Below are 12,587 nucleotides of genomic sequence, written 5' to 3'. Positions count from 1 at the left end.
AGTTTGGAGGACCAACAAGGAAGGCAATTCTAACTTGACAAAAAGATTTAACATTAGGAATACCTGATCAAAGATTTTCTTTATTTATTTTTAATGATTGTCAATGAAGTGATAAAAGATTTATGTGATAGATATGGTTCTACGTTGTGAGTGGTGAACTTTCAGTATCTATCTTGTTGAAGTCCCAATTTCCCCTCCGGCGCCGACATAATCAAATGGCTAAAGATCTTTTGGGATGGATCGGACGGTTGATCTAGATCCGTATATGAATTCTCCATGCGCCCCATAACGTTTGGGTATATAGTACTTAAACCCTAATAGCTGTGCACAGATTTCCTCTGGTCGATCGTACTTCCATGGCGATCGATTCACCTGATCGCGAGGACGTGGCCGCCACTGCCGGCGAGGACGAGGACACCGGCGCCCAGATCACTCCCATCGTCACCCTTAGGGAGGTCGCTGTCACTACTGGAGAGGAGGAAGAGGACGTCCTGCTCGACCTGTAAGCATTTCCTTCTTCCCGAACTCGATGTGTCTGTTTGCCTACTCTTCTCATGCTGCTAGACGGTGATCTGATCAGAAAAGCGAAACTTTACCGGTTCGATAAAGACGGAAACCAGTGGAAGGAGCGGGGTACAGGAAGCCTAAAACTTTTGAAGCACCGGGGGACTGGAATTCTGGAAAGGTGCGGCTGGTGATGCGCCAGGTCAAGACCCTCAAGATTTGCGCCAACCATCTTCGTAAAACACTTGTTTTCTACTCGAATTTGGTTTTTCCATATTGAAAGAAAAAATGCTCTCATTGTTTTGTGGGGAAAAAAAAATCTCCTGTATCAGTTGTCCCGTCGTTCAAGCTTCAAGAGCATGCAGGGAGTGATGAGTCCTGTGTTTGGCATGCATCAGATTTTTCTGACGGGGAGTTGAAAGAGGAGCTCTTCTGCATTCGTTTTGGTTCTGTAGAAAGTGAGTATTTCTTCCCTTTGTTATCGTTTATAAGTATACAACCCTACCTACATCTTACATATCGTAGTTGATGAGAACTTATGTTTTTTTTGCCAACTGCATATCAATCATGTCTCCTATTTAGATGTTAGCTACAAATACAATATATTCTATTCTTCTGGTTATGGCTTTTAGTGATTTTAGCCTCTAAATTATTGCATTATCCTCATTTATGTGTAAACGTGGTCACAGAAATAAGAGACAAGAAATGTGAAATTTCTTTCAGGGTTCATTTTTTTCTTGAAATAGTGGCATAATTTTGTATCCAATCTGTCTCCATTACTTGTAACTTTTCACCCCATTGGCCTTCACATGTTTATCTTATCACCGTCTTTTTGAGTTAATGCAGACTTGGTGGTTATTTCGAAGGTAATGAGTGTGCTCAAGGATTAAAAGTGAAATATATCCTTTAATTGGAGATTTCTAGTATACTTTGCATGCTTATATATGTAGGAGTTTGTGTTTGTATTGTGTATATATTTAATAATTCTATTTTTTTTAATTATTCCAGTCCATCTGGTGAAAATATGAGGTGTTCTTGAAGGAATCCTCCTTTATGGGAGAATTTAATTATTTCTGGGGATGGCTGAATAAGAAATGTTTAAAAATATACAGATGAATTGTGCTAATGCACAATGATCCCGTCCGGAAGCTGAGTCGGACGAAGGCCGGTCGCGGTGGACTGGACGTTGACGGAAAGTCGCGGGCGGCGCAAGCTCCCCACGGGTGGCTGATGCGGCTGCAGGACCCTGCACACACTCAGACGATCTCCCCCTTCCACGTTAGAGACCGAAACCCAGGGAAAAAATCCCCGGATCAGGCCCTCCGACGCTCAAGTCAGGTCCTTTTCCCCCCCAAAGAACAGAGAGAAGCAGAAAGGAAAAACAGTTGTAGAAAAAAGTGACGAGAGAGTGTGTGCGCGTACCTGCGTACGAGGGATTTCTCCCCTTTTATCCCTCCTCCTGCTAGAACCTGCCCTCCTGTCAGAAAACGTTGGACGCCCGGCTTTGTCCTCTAGTCCTGGACACCTGTCGCGCTTCTATTTGTTGTGAAAGCATCTTTCTGTTTAGGAACCTCCGCCTTCGCACTTGGGTTTTGTCCTGTAGTGAGAGACAGCTGACAGGCTACTACTGGCTACAAGGGCATCTTTTCGTTTCAGGAACCTTCGCCTTCGCTCGCATTGTCGGTATGTAATGATTACCCCCGACGGATTGTTGAGATTCTCCGCTCCCGTATTACTTAGCTCCTCCGATTCGTTGTGCCCCCGCACCAGCCTGCACCTGTGGTTCGCATTTCCAGGCCTCCCACTCGCAGACCTGCAGCCCTAACTGTCTAGACATAGCTACGCTGATCTTCAACCTGCATCCTGCGCTTTGTACTTCGGCTCAACCGCAGTCAGAGCTCGGCCGCTCGAGCAGCCTGCCTCACCCATCGCCTATACTTCCAGCCTGCCTCGCTAGCTCTGCCAAGGCCCCGCACTTTGACTTCCGCCCTCAACCGCAGTCTGTGGTTCGGCCGATTCGATCACCGCTCTGCTTGACCCATCGCCTATACTTCCGCCTGGCCTCGCTAGCTCTGCTGACACCGACTGCATCCCGCACTTTGACTTCCTGCCTCAACCGCAGTCGTAGCTCGGCCGCTCGAGCAGCCCGCCTCACCCATCGCCTATACTTCCTTGGCCTTTGCTTAGCTCGCTGACACCGCCTAGGCCCCTGCACTTTGACTTCCGGCCCTCAACCGCAGTCCGTGGTCTGGCCGCTCGATCACCTCGCCGACCCATTGGCCTATACTTCCGTTCTTGGCCTCGCTAGCTCTGCTGATACCGACTTGCATCCCGCACTTTGACTTCCCGACCTCAATCGCAGTGTCCGTGGTTGGGCCACCTCCGCCGACCGACCGCCTATGTGCTCTGTGTTTGGCCCTCTCGCAGCTCGTGGATCGAGCGACTCCTCTCAGCTCTGCCGACCCTGACCGGCCTATGTGCTCTGTGTTTCCGGGCCCTCTCTGCAGGCCTGTGGATCGAGTGACTCCTCTCAGCTCTGCACCCACTTCCGCCTATGCTGAGCCCTGACTGCCCTGTCAGCCTGCCTTTTTGACCGCCAAGTCGCCATGACTATTGACCGCCACCTCCTCGTAACTTTTGACCGCCACATAGCCTGGACTTTTCTAATCCTTTCCTCTTGGGCCCCTCCATCACTAACCGTATCACAAGCCTCCCCCACAAGTCTAGTCGAAGGAGGACGACAGTGACTAGACCTCTGCACATTTCTGTGACTTCGGCCTATCTTTGTGACTTCAGCAGATCTCTGTGTATCTACCTCAGCGTATCTCTATGATCTCAGCATATCTCTGTGCACCTTGCTTCCTGCGTCACGCATCAGCTTTTGTGTCACGTTGCTTGGGATATCATGCCTCCTTTACTGTGTCGCCAGCCGCTTGGGGCGCCGCGCCCACTTAGTTGCTTGGATTCAGCTGCCATTCCTCTTTATAAGGAGCCTTGAGGTTGCTTCTCCGTGCTATCGCTTCAGCAGCAAGCGGTCATTAGATCTTTGCGCGCGGAGCTGGCTCAAGCTGTGAACGCTCCCGAATCCCCCGACAGGTCTTCCCGCGGAAGTGTTCATTCCCCCGGGCCAATTCTTTCCACGAGTAAAAGCTGGCCTGGGGAATAGTTGTCTCAGTGGCTCCTTTGCCAAACAGCGCTTCTGCTTGTGACCTAGGCTGTATCCCTCCCTTGTTGAACGGCGTTGCTACGCTCGTCGATCCGTCCCCTTTTGGCCCAGTTTCTCCTGCTCAATTTTCATCTAGCAAACACTTTTTTAGAAATTGACCCTTGGGTAAGAGCCTAGAGTCGCTTCATGATTTCTTTTCATGCATGTATTTCGGATAATAAAGTCAATGTAGTGCTTGAAAACTGCAACTGAGATGAACGTGTAAAACCTGATTTTGTAGTTAATATTGGCGCTGTAGGAGTAGGGTAGATGGCCTTTCACACCCCTTGCCCTGCGTGTTTGCTGCATATTTGCAATTTGCATAAAATAAATCCAAATATAGCTGACCTGATTATGGAAAACGCTCTGCTCAAGGTGAGGCACATCTCTCGGAAAGGTAGTTAGGCATATGTACCGAGTTCGCTTATGATTTTCGCAGAGGGGCTGATTTTTGATTCTCGCATGGGGCCGACCTGAAAGGTCGTTGGTCGTGAGGACAGAGCTCACTTTTGATTCTCGCATGGGAGCCGACCTAAGAAGGTCGTTGGGCGTGAGGACAGAGCTCACTTTTGATTCTCGCATGGGAGCCGACCTAAGAAGGTCGTTGGGCGTGAGGACAGAGCTCATTTATAACTCGCACTGGGGCGAGAGTTTGGGACTACCGACCTAAAAGGTCGTTGGGCGTGAGCGCGGGGCTCACTTTTAATTCTCGCATGGGAGCCGACCTAAGAAGGTCGTTGGGCGTGAGGACAGAGCTCACTTATAACTCGCACTGGGGCGAGAGTCTGGGACTACCGACCTAAAAGGTCGTTGGGCGTGAGCGCGGGGCTCACTTTTAATTCTCGCATGGGAGCCGACCTAAGAAGGTCGTTGGGCGTGAGGACAGAGCTCACTTTTAATTCTCGCATGGGAGCCGACCTAAGAAGGTCGTTGGGCGTGAGGACAGAGCTCACTTATAACTCGCACTGGGGCGAGAGTTTGGGACTACCGACCTAAAAGGTCGTTGGGCGTGAGCGCGGGGCTCACTTTTAATTCTCGCATGGGAGCCGACCTAAAAAGGTCGTTGGGCGTGAGGACAGAGCTCACTTATAACTCGCACTGGGGCGAGAGTCTGGGACTACCGACCTAAAAGGTCGTTGGGCGTGAGCGCGGGGCTCACTTTTAATTCTCGCATGGGAGCCGTCCTAAGAAGGTCGTTGGGCGTGAGGACAGAGCTCACTTATAACTCGCACTGGGGCGAGAGTCTGGGACTACCAACCTAAGAAGGTCGTTGGGCGTGAGGACAGAGCTCACTTATAACTCGCACTGGGGCGAGAGTCTGGGACTACCGACCTAAGAAGGTCGTTGGGCGTGAGGACAGAGCTCACTTATAACTCGCACTGGGGCGAGAGTCTGGGACTACCGACCTAAAAGGTCGTTGGGCGTGAGCGCGGGGCTCACTTTTAATTCTCGCATGGGAGCCGACCTAAAAAGGTCGTTGGGCGTGAGGACAGAGCTCACTTATAACTCGCACTGGGGCGAGAGTCTGGGACTACCGACCTAAAAGGTCGTTGGGCGTGAGCGCGGGGCTCACTTTTAATTCTCGCATGGGAGCCGACCTAAGAAGGTCGTTGGGCGTGAGGACAGAGCTCACTTATAACTCGCACTGGGGCGAGAGTCTGGGACTACTCCGGTCCGAGACCGGTGGCGATGGCGCTGGTCCGAGACCAGTAATAATTCTCCCAAACAGCAAAGACCTAGATGCATCACTCTTCTTCGCCTCCATCCTTGCCGACTACGCCGACCTTATTGCTTTAGTTAATCTGGTCGCTATTGCTAGCTTTGGGCGTACTCATTTGTGTCGCGTTTCTTCTCAACCCCTGGGCCACAGTGCCCTCGCATCTTATGGTGACCCCGCAGTCCTCGCGACGCGTCCGGTTAGTTGCTTAGATCGGGGCTACCCACGCAGAGCTACTCGCTCGGCCAATCCGCACGAGGAACACCCCCGCAGACCTGCTTGCTACTTTTTTGGTCTGACAATCGCTTCCGCTGCCCCGTCTTACCTGCGACCCTTCTAACTTCCTTGAAGAGCTCGTACTCCCCCGCGGTCATGGTTACGTTGACCCTCTTGCTAGAGTTGCGGCCCGAGCCCTCCATCTTCACGCTCCGGAACAGGTTGTTGTGTTCCCACAGACGGCGCCAAATTTGATCACGTCCGGAAGCTGAGTCGGACGAAGGCCGGTCGCGGTGGACTGGACGTTGACGGAAAGTCGCGGGCGGCGCAGGCTCCCCACGGGTGGCTGATGCGGCTGCAGGACCTTGCACACACTCAGACGATCTCCCCCTTCCACGTTAGAGACCGAAACCCAGGGAAAAAGTCCCCGGATCAGGCCCTCCGATGCTCAAGTCAGGTCCTTTTTCCTCCCAAAGAACAAAGAGAAGCAGAAAGGAAAAACAGTTGTGGAAAAAAGTGACGAGAGAGTGTGTGCGCGTACCTGCGTACGAGGGATTTCTCCCCTTTTATCCCTCCTCCTGCTAGAACCTGCCCTCCTGTCAGAAAACGTTGGACGCCCGGCTTTGTCCTCTAGTCCTGGACACCTGTCGCGCTTCTATTTGTTGTGAAAGCATCTTTCTGTTTAGGAACCTCCGCCTTCGCACTTGGATTTTGTCCTGTAGTGAGAGACAGCTGGCAGGCTACTACTGGCTTCAAGGGCATCTTTTCGTTTCAGGAACCTTCGCCTTCGCTCGCATTGTCGGTATGTAATGATTACCCCTGACGGACCGTTGAGATTCTCCGCCATCAGACATTTTAGCTCCTCCGATTCTGTGCCTCGCACCAACCTCGCACTGTGGTTCGCATTTGTGCCTCCCACTGCACTGCAGCCCTAATCGTCTAGACATAGCTACGCGATCTTCAACCTGCATCCTGCGCTTTGTACTTCCGCCCTCAACCGCAGTCTCAGGCTCGGCCGCTCGAGCAGCCTGCGCTCCACCCATCGCCTATACTTCCAGTTCTTGGCCTCTGCTTAGCTCCCGATACCGCCTTGCATCCCGCACTTTGTACTTCCCGGCCTCAACTGCAGTCCGTGGTTCGGCCGCTCGATCACCGCTGACCCATTGCCTATACTTCCAGCTTGGCCTCGCTAGCTCGCTGACATCGACTTGCATCCCGCACTTTGTCTTCCGGCCCTCAACCGCAGTCTCAGCCTCCGCTCAGCTCTGCCGCTTCCGACCCATTGGCCTATACTTCCAGTTCTTGGCCTTTGCTTAGCTCTGCCGATCTGCCCTGTGACCACTTTGACTTCCTGCCCTCAACCGCAGTCTGTGGTTGGCCGCTCGATCACCGCTGCCCACCCATTGCCTATACTTCCAGCTTGGCCTCGCTTAGCTCGCTGACACCGACTTGCATCCCGCACTTTGTACTTCCTGGCCCTCAACAGTTCTTGGCCTCACTCAGCTCTGCCGACCCTGACCGGCCTATGTGCTCTGTGTTTCCGGGCCCTCTACTGCAGGCCTGTGGATCGAGCTGACTCCTCTCAGCTCTGCCGACCAAGACCGGCCTATGTGCTCTGTGTTTCCGGGCCCTCTACTGCAGGCCTGTGGATTGAGCTGACTCCTCTCAGCTCTGCCGCTCCCAACCCGCTTCTGCCTATGCTGAGCCCTGATTGCCCTGTCAGCCTGCCTTTTTGACCGCCAAGTCGCCATGACTATTGACCGCCACCTCCTCGTAACTTTTGACCACCACATAGCCTGGACTTTTCTAATCCTTTCCTCTTGGGCCCCTCCATCACTAACCGTATCACAATTTTTTGAAAGTTGAACCAATAAATAATTTCATCTTCAGTGTTGTAGATTGTTTTCAATGGTTTGGGACGAATGATCCATGAGGTCAAACTTGGCAAATATGGCATACTTATAGCAAACTAGCATCTACCTTTAACATGCTTGGAGAATGTTCAGTTGATTCCTATAGTGGCATCTCTACAATTGCTTTTGTGGAACATAGCTGGCAACTGGCTTGCTTCGGGAATCAGTCTTAAAAGTGGTCGGTAGTTACCAAAATCTTTTCCCCCTTTATTAAGACCATGGAATTACAAAATTAGCCATGCCAAATGGTTTGAACAGACAAGACTACGATTGGCCTCATAAACTATTGTGTTTTATTAAAATGCAGTCAGTGATATCATAAAGTATAAGGTTATTCCAATGTTACTCAATCATATGCTTCCAATTATTTTAAAGTTAGGACATTTGGCATTAAATATATCAGCAAAAATGTCAAATGCATAATATGATAGCATAGAACCCATCCAATACTAATACAAATTGGTTGAGTTTGGTCAGTCTTGACAAAGGCTGATATGATCTTTTCCAATGAATCAGGCAGTACAAGAAAATTGACAAAGGAGTTAAAAAAAGTAGAGAACTGAAGAAATTTGTTAGAAATTAGTTTTCACCCATATATGGAAGGGATCGGTAAAATTGCTTTGAATTGAAATGATTTTGGGAACTCATCAGTCTAGTGGATTTTTTTTTTATCCCAACTTGAACTAGAAATGTTGATGAATAGGTGGAGAGATTTTTCATCACTCCTATGAATCCCACCATGAGCACAAAATTTGCGATGAGCTTGGGAATCCATGTTCAGCTCTACTAATGCTTGCTATCCGTCGCTTGCTAAACCGACTACCTCTTCCATCACTCTCATATATAGATCAAGTGAAAGATTATTCTCAATTGAGAGATGGCACAACCTTTCTCTCTCAATAATGGCCTCAGCCTGCCTCATCCTCTATAAAACCTATTCAGATGTAACGGAGTGAAGAACCATACTAATCCTATAACATGGATTATTAATCAATAATTGGTTTAATAAATAATGGATTAACTATTGATATTAGTTTTTGGTATTATATATTATTTTATTTACTTTTTCAGCATACATAGTGTGCATATTAATAAACATAATCTAATCTTATTTGATTATTCTATGATATGAACCTTATAAACTATCATGATATTTTATGTGATTAATCAAAATTTATTACTTGTTATATTTGGTGTGTGAGCATTGGTATTTGATGAATCATGCATCTCTACTAGGTTTTTGAATATTTTTTTGTTGTCTTATACAAAATGTTCTCATGTTGTTTTTTCTATTGATTCTGATTTCACTAATCTTGTTGATTAAATACATTTTAAATTTTGTAGATTGTGTTCTAATCATTAATGCCAAATTTTGTATACCATGTTTGCCCACCCACTCCTTGATCCATCTACACTTAGGCACATCGAAAGTAAGTATGCCTTGCCATCCATCTCCTCGGTCATCCACCCAAGTAGCTTTATAGGGTTATGAGAGAGCATTCCAAAGTGCTTTTAGGTGTGTTCAGAATTTCTCTTGGAAGGAAAATGAGGGGAGAGTAATTTAAAGAGACTGAGGGGAAGGGAAAGAGGAGTCTCCAAAGGAGTGGAGAGGAATGACTTAATGATGGGGGAAAATATGGATGGGTTATCATGTAAAATATTAACTGATTGCTTTCTTTCCTTCATCGTTTCCAGATTTGGAGGATTCAAAAAAATGAGGGGTATCAACTACTGACCTCTTATATTTATGACTCTAAATAATGGATCACACTCTACCACATTGTTTACTCTATTTTAAGTTGATCCCAATAGGCATTAGCTTTTTTAAAAAAAAACAAGATGTTTATCAAGTGCACGATCATTCATTTTGCAAATGCTACCAGCTCCCAATCTGAAAGTTATTTTTTCTAATATAATTGTTGCTACATCACTTAAGCTGTTTTTCTGAAATATAAGTAGAAAATATTAGTTAGACAAATTGAATCGAGCAAAGATTTTGGATGTGATTGCCTTGCATAAATCTGAATTTAATATTGAGATAAAATATAATGTTACAAACACCAAGGGGTAAGGCCCACAACTTGTTATTGTTGCAGTATAATATATTTAAGAATATTATATTACATAATTTCATGCTATTGTAATAATAAAAACATTTACAATCATATGTAATTAATAAAATATATGAATTAGTTAAACAAATTGAGAAAATAATATTTAAATTTCTATATATTTGTCAACTTTATAGCATTCAAGTTTTTGTATTAGTTTATTGAATATGTGATACTAAATTATTAAATCAATATTTAAGTATTTGAGTATGATTTCCAGATTAAGTAAACACTTTCAAGGTGCCAGTGGATTATTTACTTATTTTTATTTTATGTGGATTATAAATATGTTTTAGTATTTTCTGTTCAATAATACTTTATTTAAAATGGTTTCATTGAAGTTCCATTTCTTCCTTTAATCCTGTAAGATCATTGATGAACTAGTTCAGATGTATGATCCTGTTAATATTAAAACAATATGAATGTGATTGTCTAAAAGGCTGAATTAATACTGTGCATAGCACAAGAGAGAAATATTCCACATGTGGAAATGATTCCATCATCTGTTCAAGGGAGATATCTAACAAAAAGTTTATCCATACTTTGAATTAATGCTTAATTTTGTTCTCTCTCCACCAATTCTCATCTTTTGGTTCTTATGCTTTGCTCTATCACTGCAGACTGCAAGAAATTCATGCAGATGGTTGAAGGCATCACTGAGTTGTCTGGTAAAGATGGAAAAAATAGCAAGCATGTGTCAGATGCTGCTGGACAATTAGGCAAATTAAGCGTGGATGTAGCTGAAGCTGAAACTGCTTCTGTTGCTGTTGCGAAGTCAGAAGAAAAAACAGGAAACAGAGACTTGATATGCCTTGATCAGAAAATATGAAAGTTACTTTGATTTTGCTCTCTTTTAGAAGTTTCTTCATTCATTCAAAGTAAATTTGTGTCATTGGTTTTTTGTATGCTTTTGACATTGATGAATTTGTATCAGCGAGGAATGTGTAATGTCGATAGTTTGGTAAATGTCTTTCTCAATGGTACACTTAAATTTTTGAGATAGATCTATATATTTGAAGGAACCAGACGCCTACTTATTGTCCTTTGTGCAAGTGTTGATTTTCTTACTCTTACTACTGTTCTTGTTGGTGACACAAACATGTTGACGTGAATATTGTCTTCACGATAGAGTTCTCTTGCTAATGTCACCTTTCCTTTATTTTCCGTGTTCCATTTGATCTACTCTACTGGCTTAAGAGATTGGTCGTCATTTTCTTCATTGTGACTATCGTTGCCTACAACATTTGACTTTGATATGCACAAGTTTCTCATCATATTCTTATGCTATTTTAGTATTTTTGCAACTCAGTGACCTATCTTCTATGAGGTTTTCCAATGTTATTATTGTGATCAGCAATCTAATTTCTTTTTATGATGATTAGGGACATCACAACTATTGATACAATTAATTTGGCCTATGGGGTATACTCTATTTGATTAAGAAAATCAACCCATTGGATATTAATAGTTGATAGAATATAGATAGGCAATACCATCCACTTATATTTTGTGGATAATGTTGTTTATATAATGGCTAGTGGCAAAAGGCGGTATCGTTTGCCCCAGCGCCCCCACCACATCACGCCCAAGGTTTTCACTAGGGAAGTAAATCATGGTAGCTGGAGAAGTTAGTACGTAGTGGGAAGAGATGCACAGGGACCAGGGAATTACGAACTGACTACCTCGCGGTTCGAACCCACGCTTTCAAGTTGTAAATTTTTACGCACTAACCGCTCCCGATAATCCCGCAAAGTGTCATTAACTAATTAGATCCATATTAAGAGAGTTATATAAACTAGATAGCATATGACAATGTTTGATGGAGCATTCGAACACACTGCGTGACCTTTTGCATGAGTTGGTCGAGATTGGGGAGAAAGATCTCAAATGATGACTTGGCATCGAGATTCATTATTTAATTGTGTGGCTTGTTTGATCTTTTTATGGAGATGTGAGATGACTTGATACGAGATAATATAAAGCTATTCTATAACATAAGAAGGGGAGGTTCAATATAATTATAAAATTATTATCGTAAAACTATGAGTTTAGAGATGACTCGTTTTAGGATTGTACATCGAAATCATGTTACCTTGCATGCACAATTGATAATAAAATTTAGATGGGTATTTAGTTGGTTAGAGGATGATAGATTTATTACAATAAGATAGAGATTTAATCTTGACAGGCATATGTTTTGGAAAAATTCCTTCTACCTCTTAGTCATTTAGCGATTGGTTATAAGTTGATTTCGTAACTTACCTTTTTTTATATAACCATTGGGATGCACTACGAGAAACGTATGAAATATTGTAGTGGTGCATTGCATCATATTAGACTTAAAAAATGAAAAGGAGAACAACTAAATAGCACTAAAATAAAATTTATTTTAATTTCGGTCACTAGTTTGACAACGATTAAAATCTGTTATTAATTAGCGATCAATTTTAATTTTGATGGCTAATTTAACAATGGATTTTAAAATTAGTTTCTAATAAATGATCTATTATAATTTCGATTGCTAATTAGGGAAGAGTTTGGAGGAAGAGAAAGTAAAGAAAATGAGAAAGTAACTTTTTAGCATCAAATTATTTTCGGTCATTATTCTATTGTTAATTAATGATTAAATTTTAATTTGAATGTTAATTAATGGTCAAAATTTAATTCGGTCACTTATTAGAGATCAAAATTTTATTGAGTTGTTAATTTACAATTAAAAATTTTATTCGATCTTTATGATCGAATAACATTTTGATCACTAATTGGGTATTAATTGACAATTTTATTGTAGTAGTAAAGTAGAGATCACTAACAATATTTATTAAAGTAAAGATTTTACTTATCATTGTCTTTTTTTATTTACTTAATAATTTAAATTTATTTCTCTTTGTATAAAATTAATTGAGAGAATGAATTTTTTC

At 43.9% G+C, this 12,587-nt stretch overlaps 1 pseudogene; it reads left to right on the top strand.

Annotated features, from left to right (window-relative positions):
* The first annotated feature begins 326 nt into the window (after positions 1-326).
* Positions 327-10,708, top strand: LOC121969230 (annotated as a pseudogene).
* The last annotated feature ends 1,879 nt before the right edge of the window (positions 10,709-12,587 follow it).

The sequence above is a fragment of the Zingiber officinale genome, chromosome 4A (assembly GCF_018446385.1).
Source record: "Zingiber officinale cultivar Zhangliang chromosome 4A, Zo_v1.1, whole genome shotgun sequence".
NCBI classification, from domain to species: Eukaryota; Viridiplantae; Streptophyta; class Magnoliopsida; order Zingiberales; family Zingiberaceae; genus Zingiber; species Zingiber officinale.
Note: the sequence above shows the minus strand (reverse complement) of the source record. Positions and strands in the feature narration are given on the sequence as shown.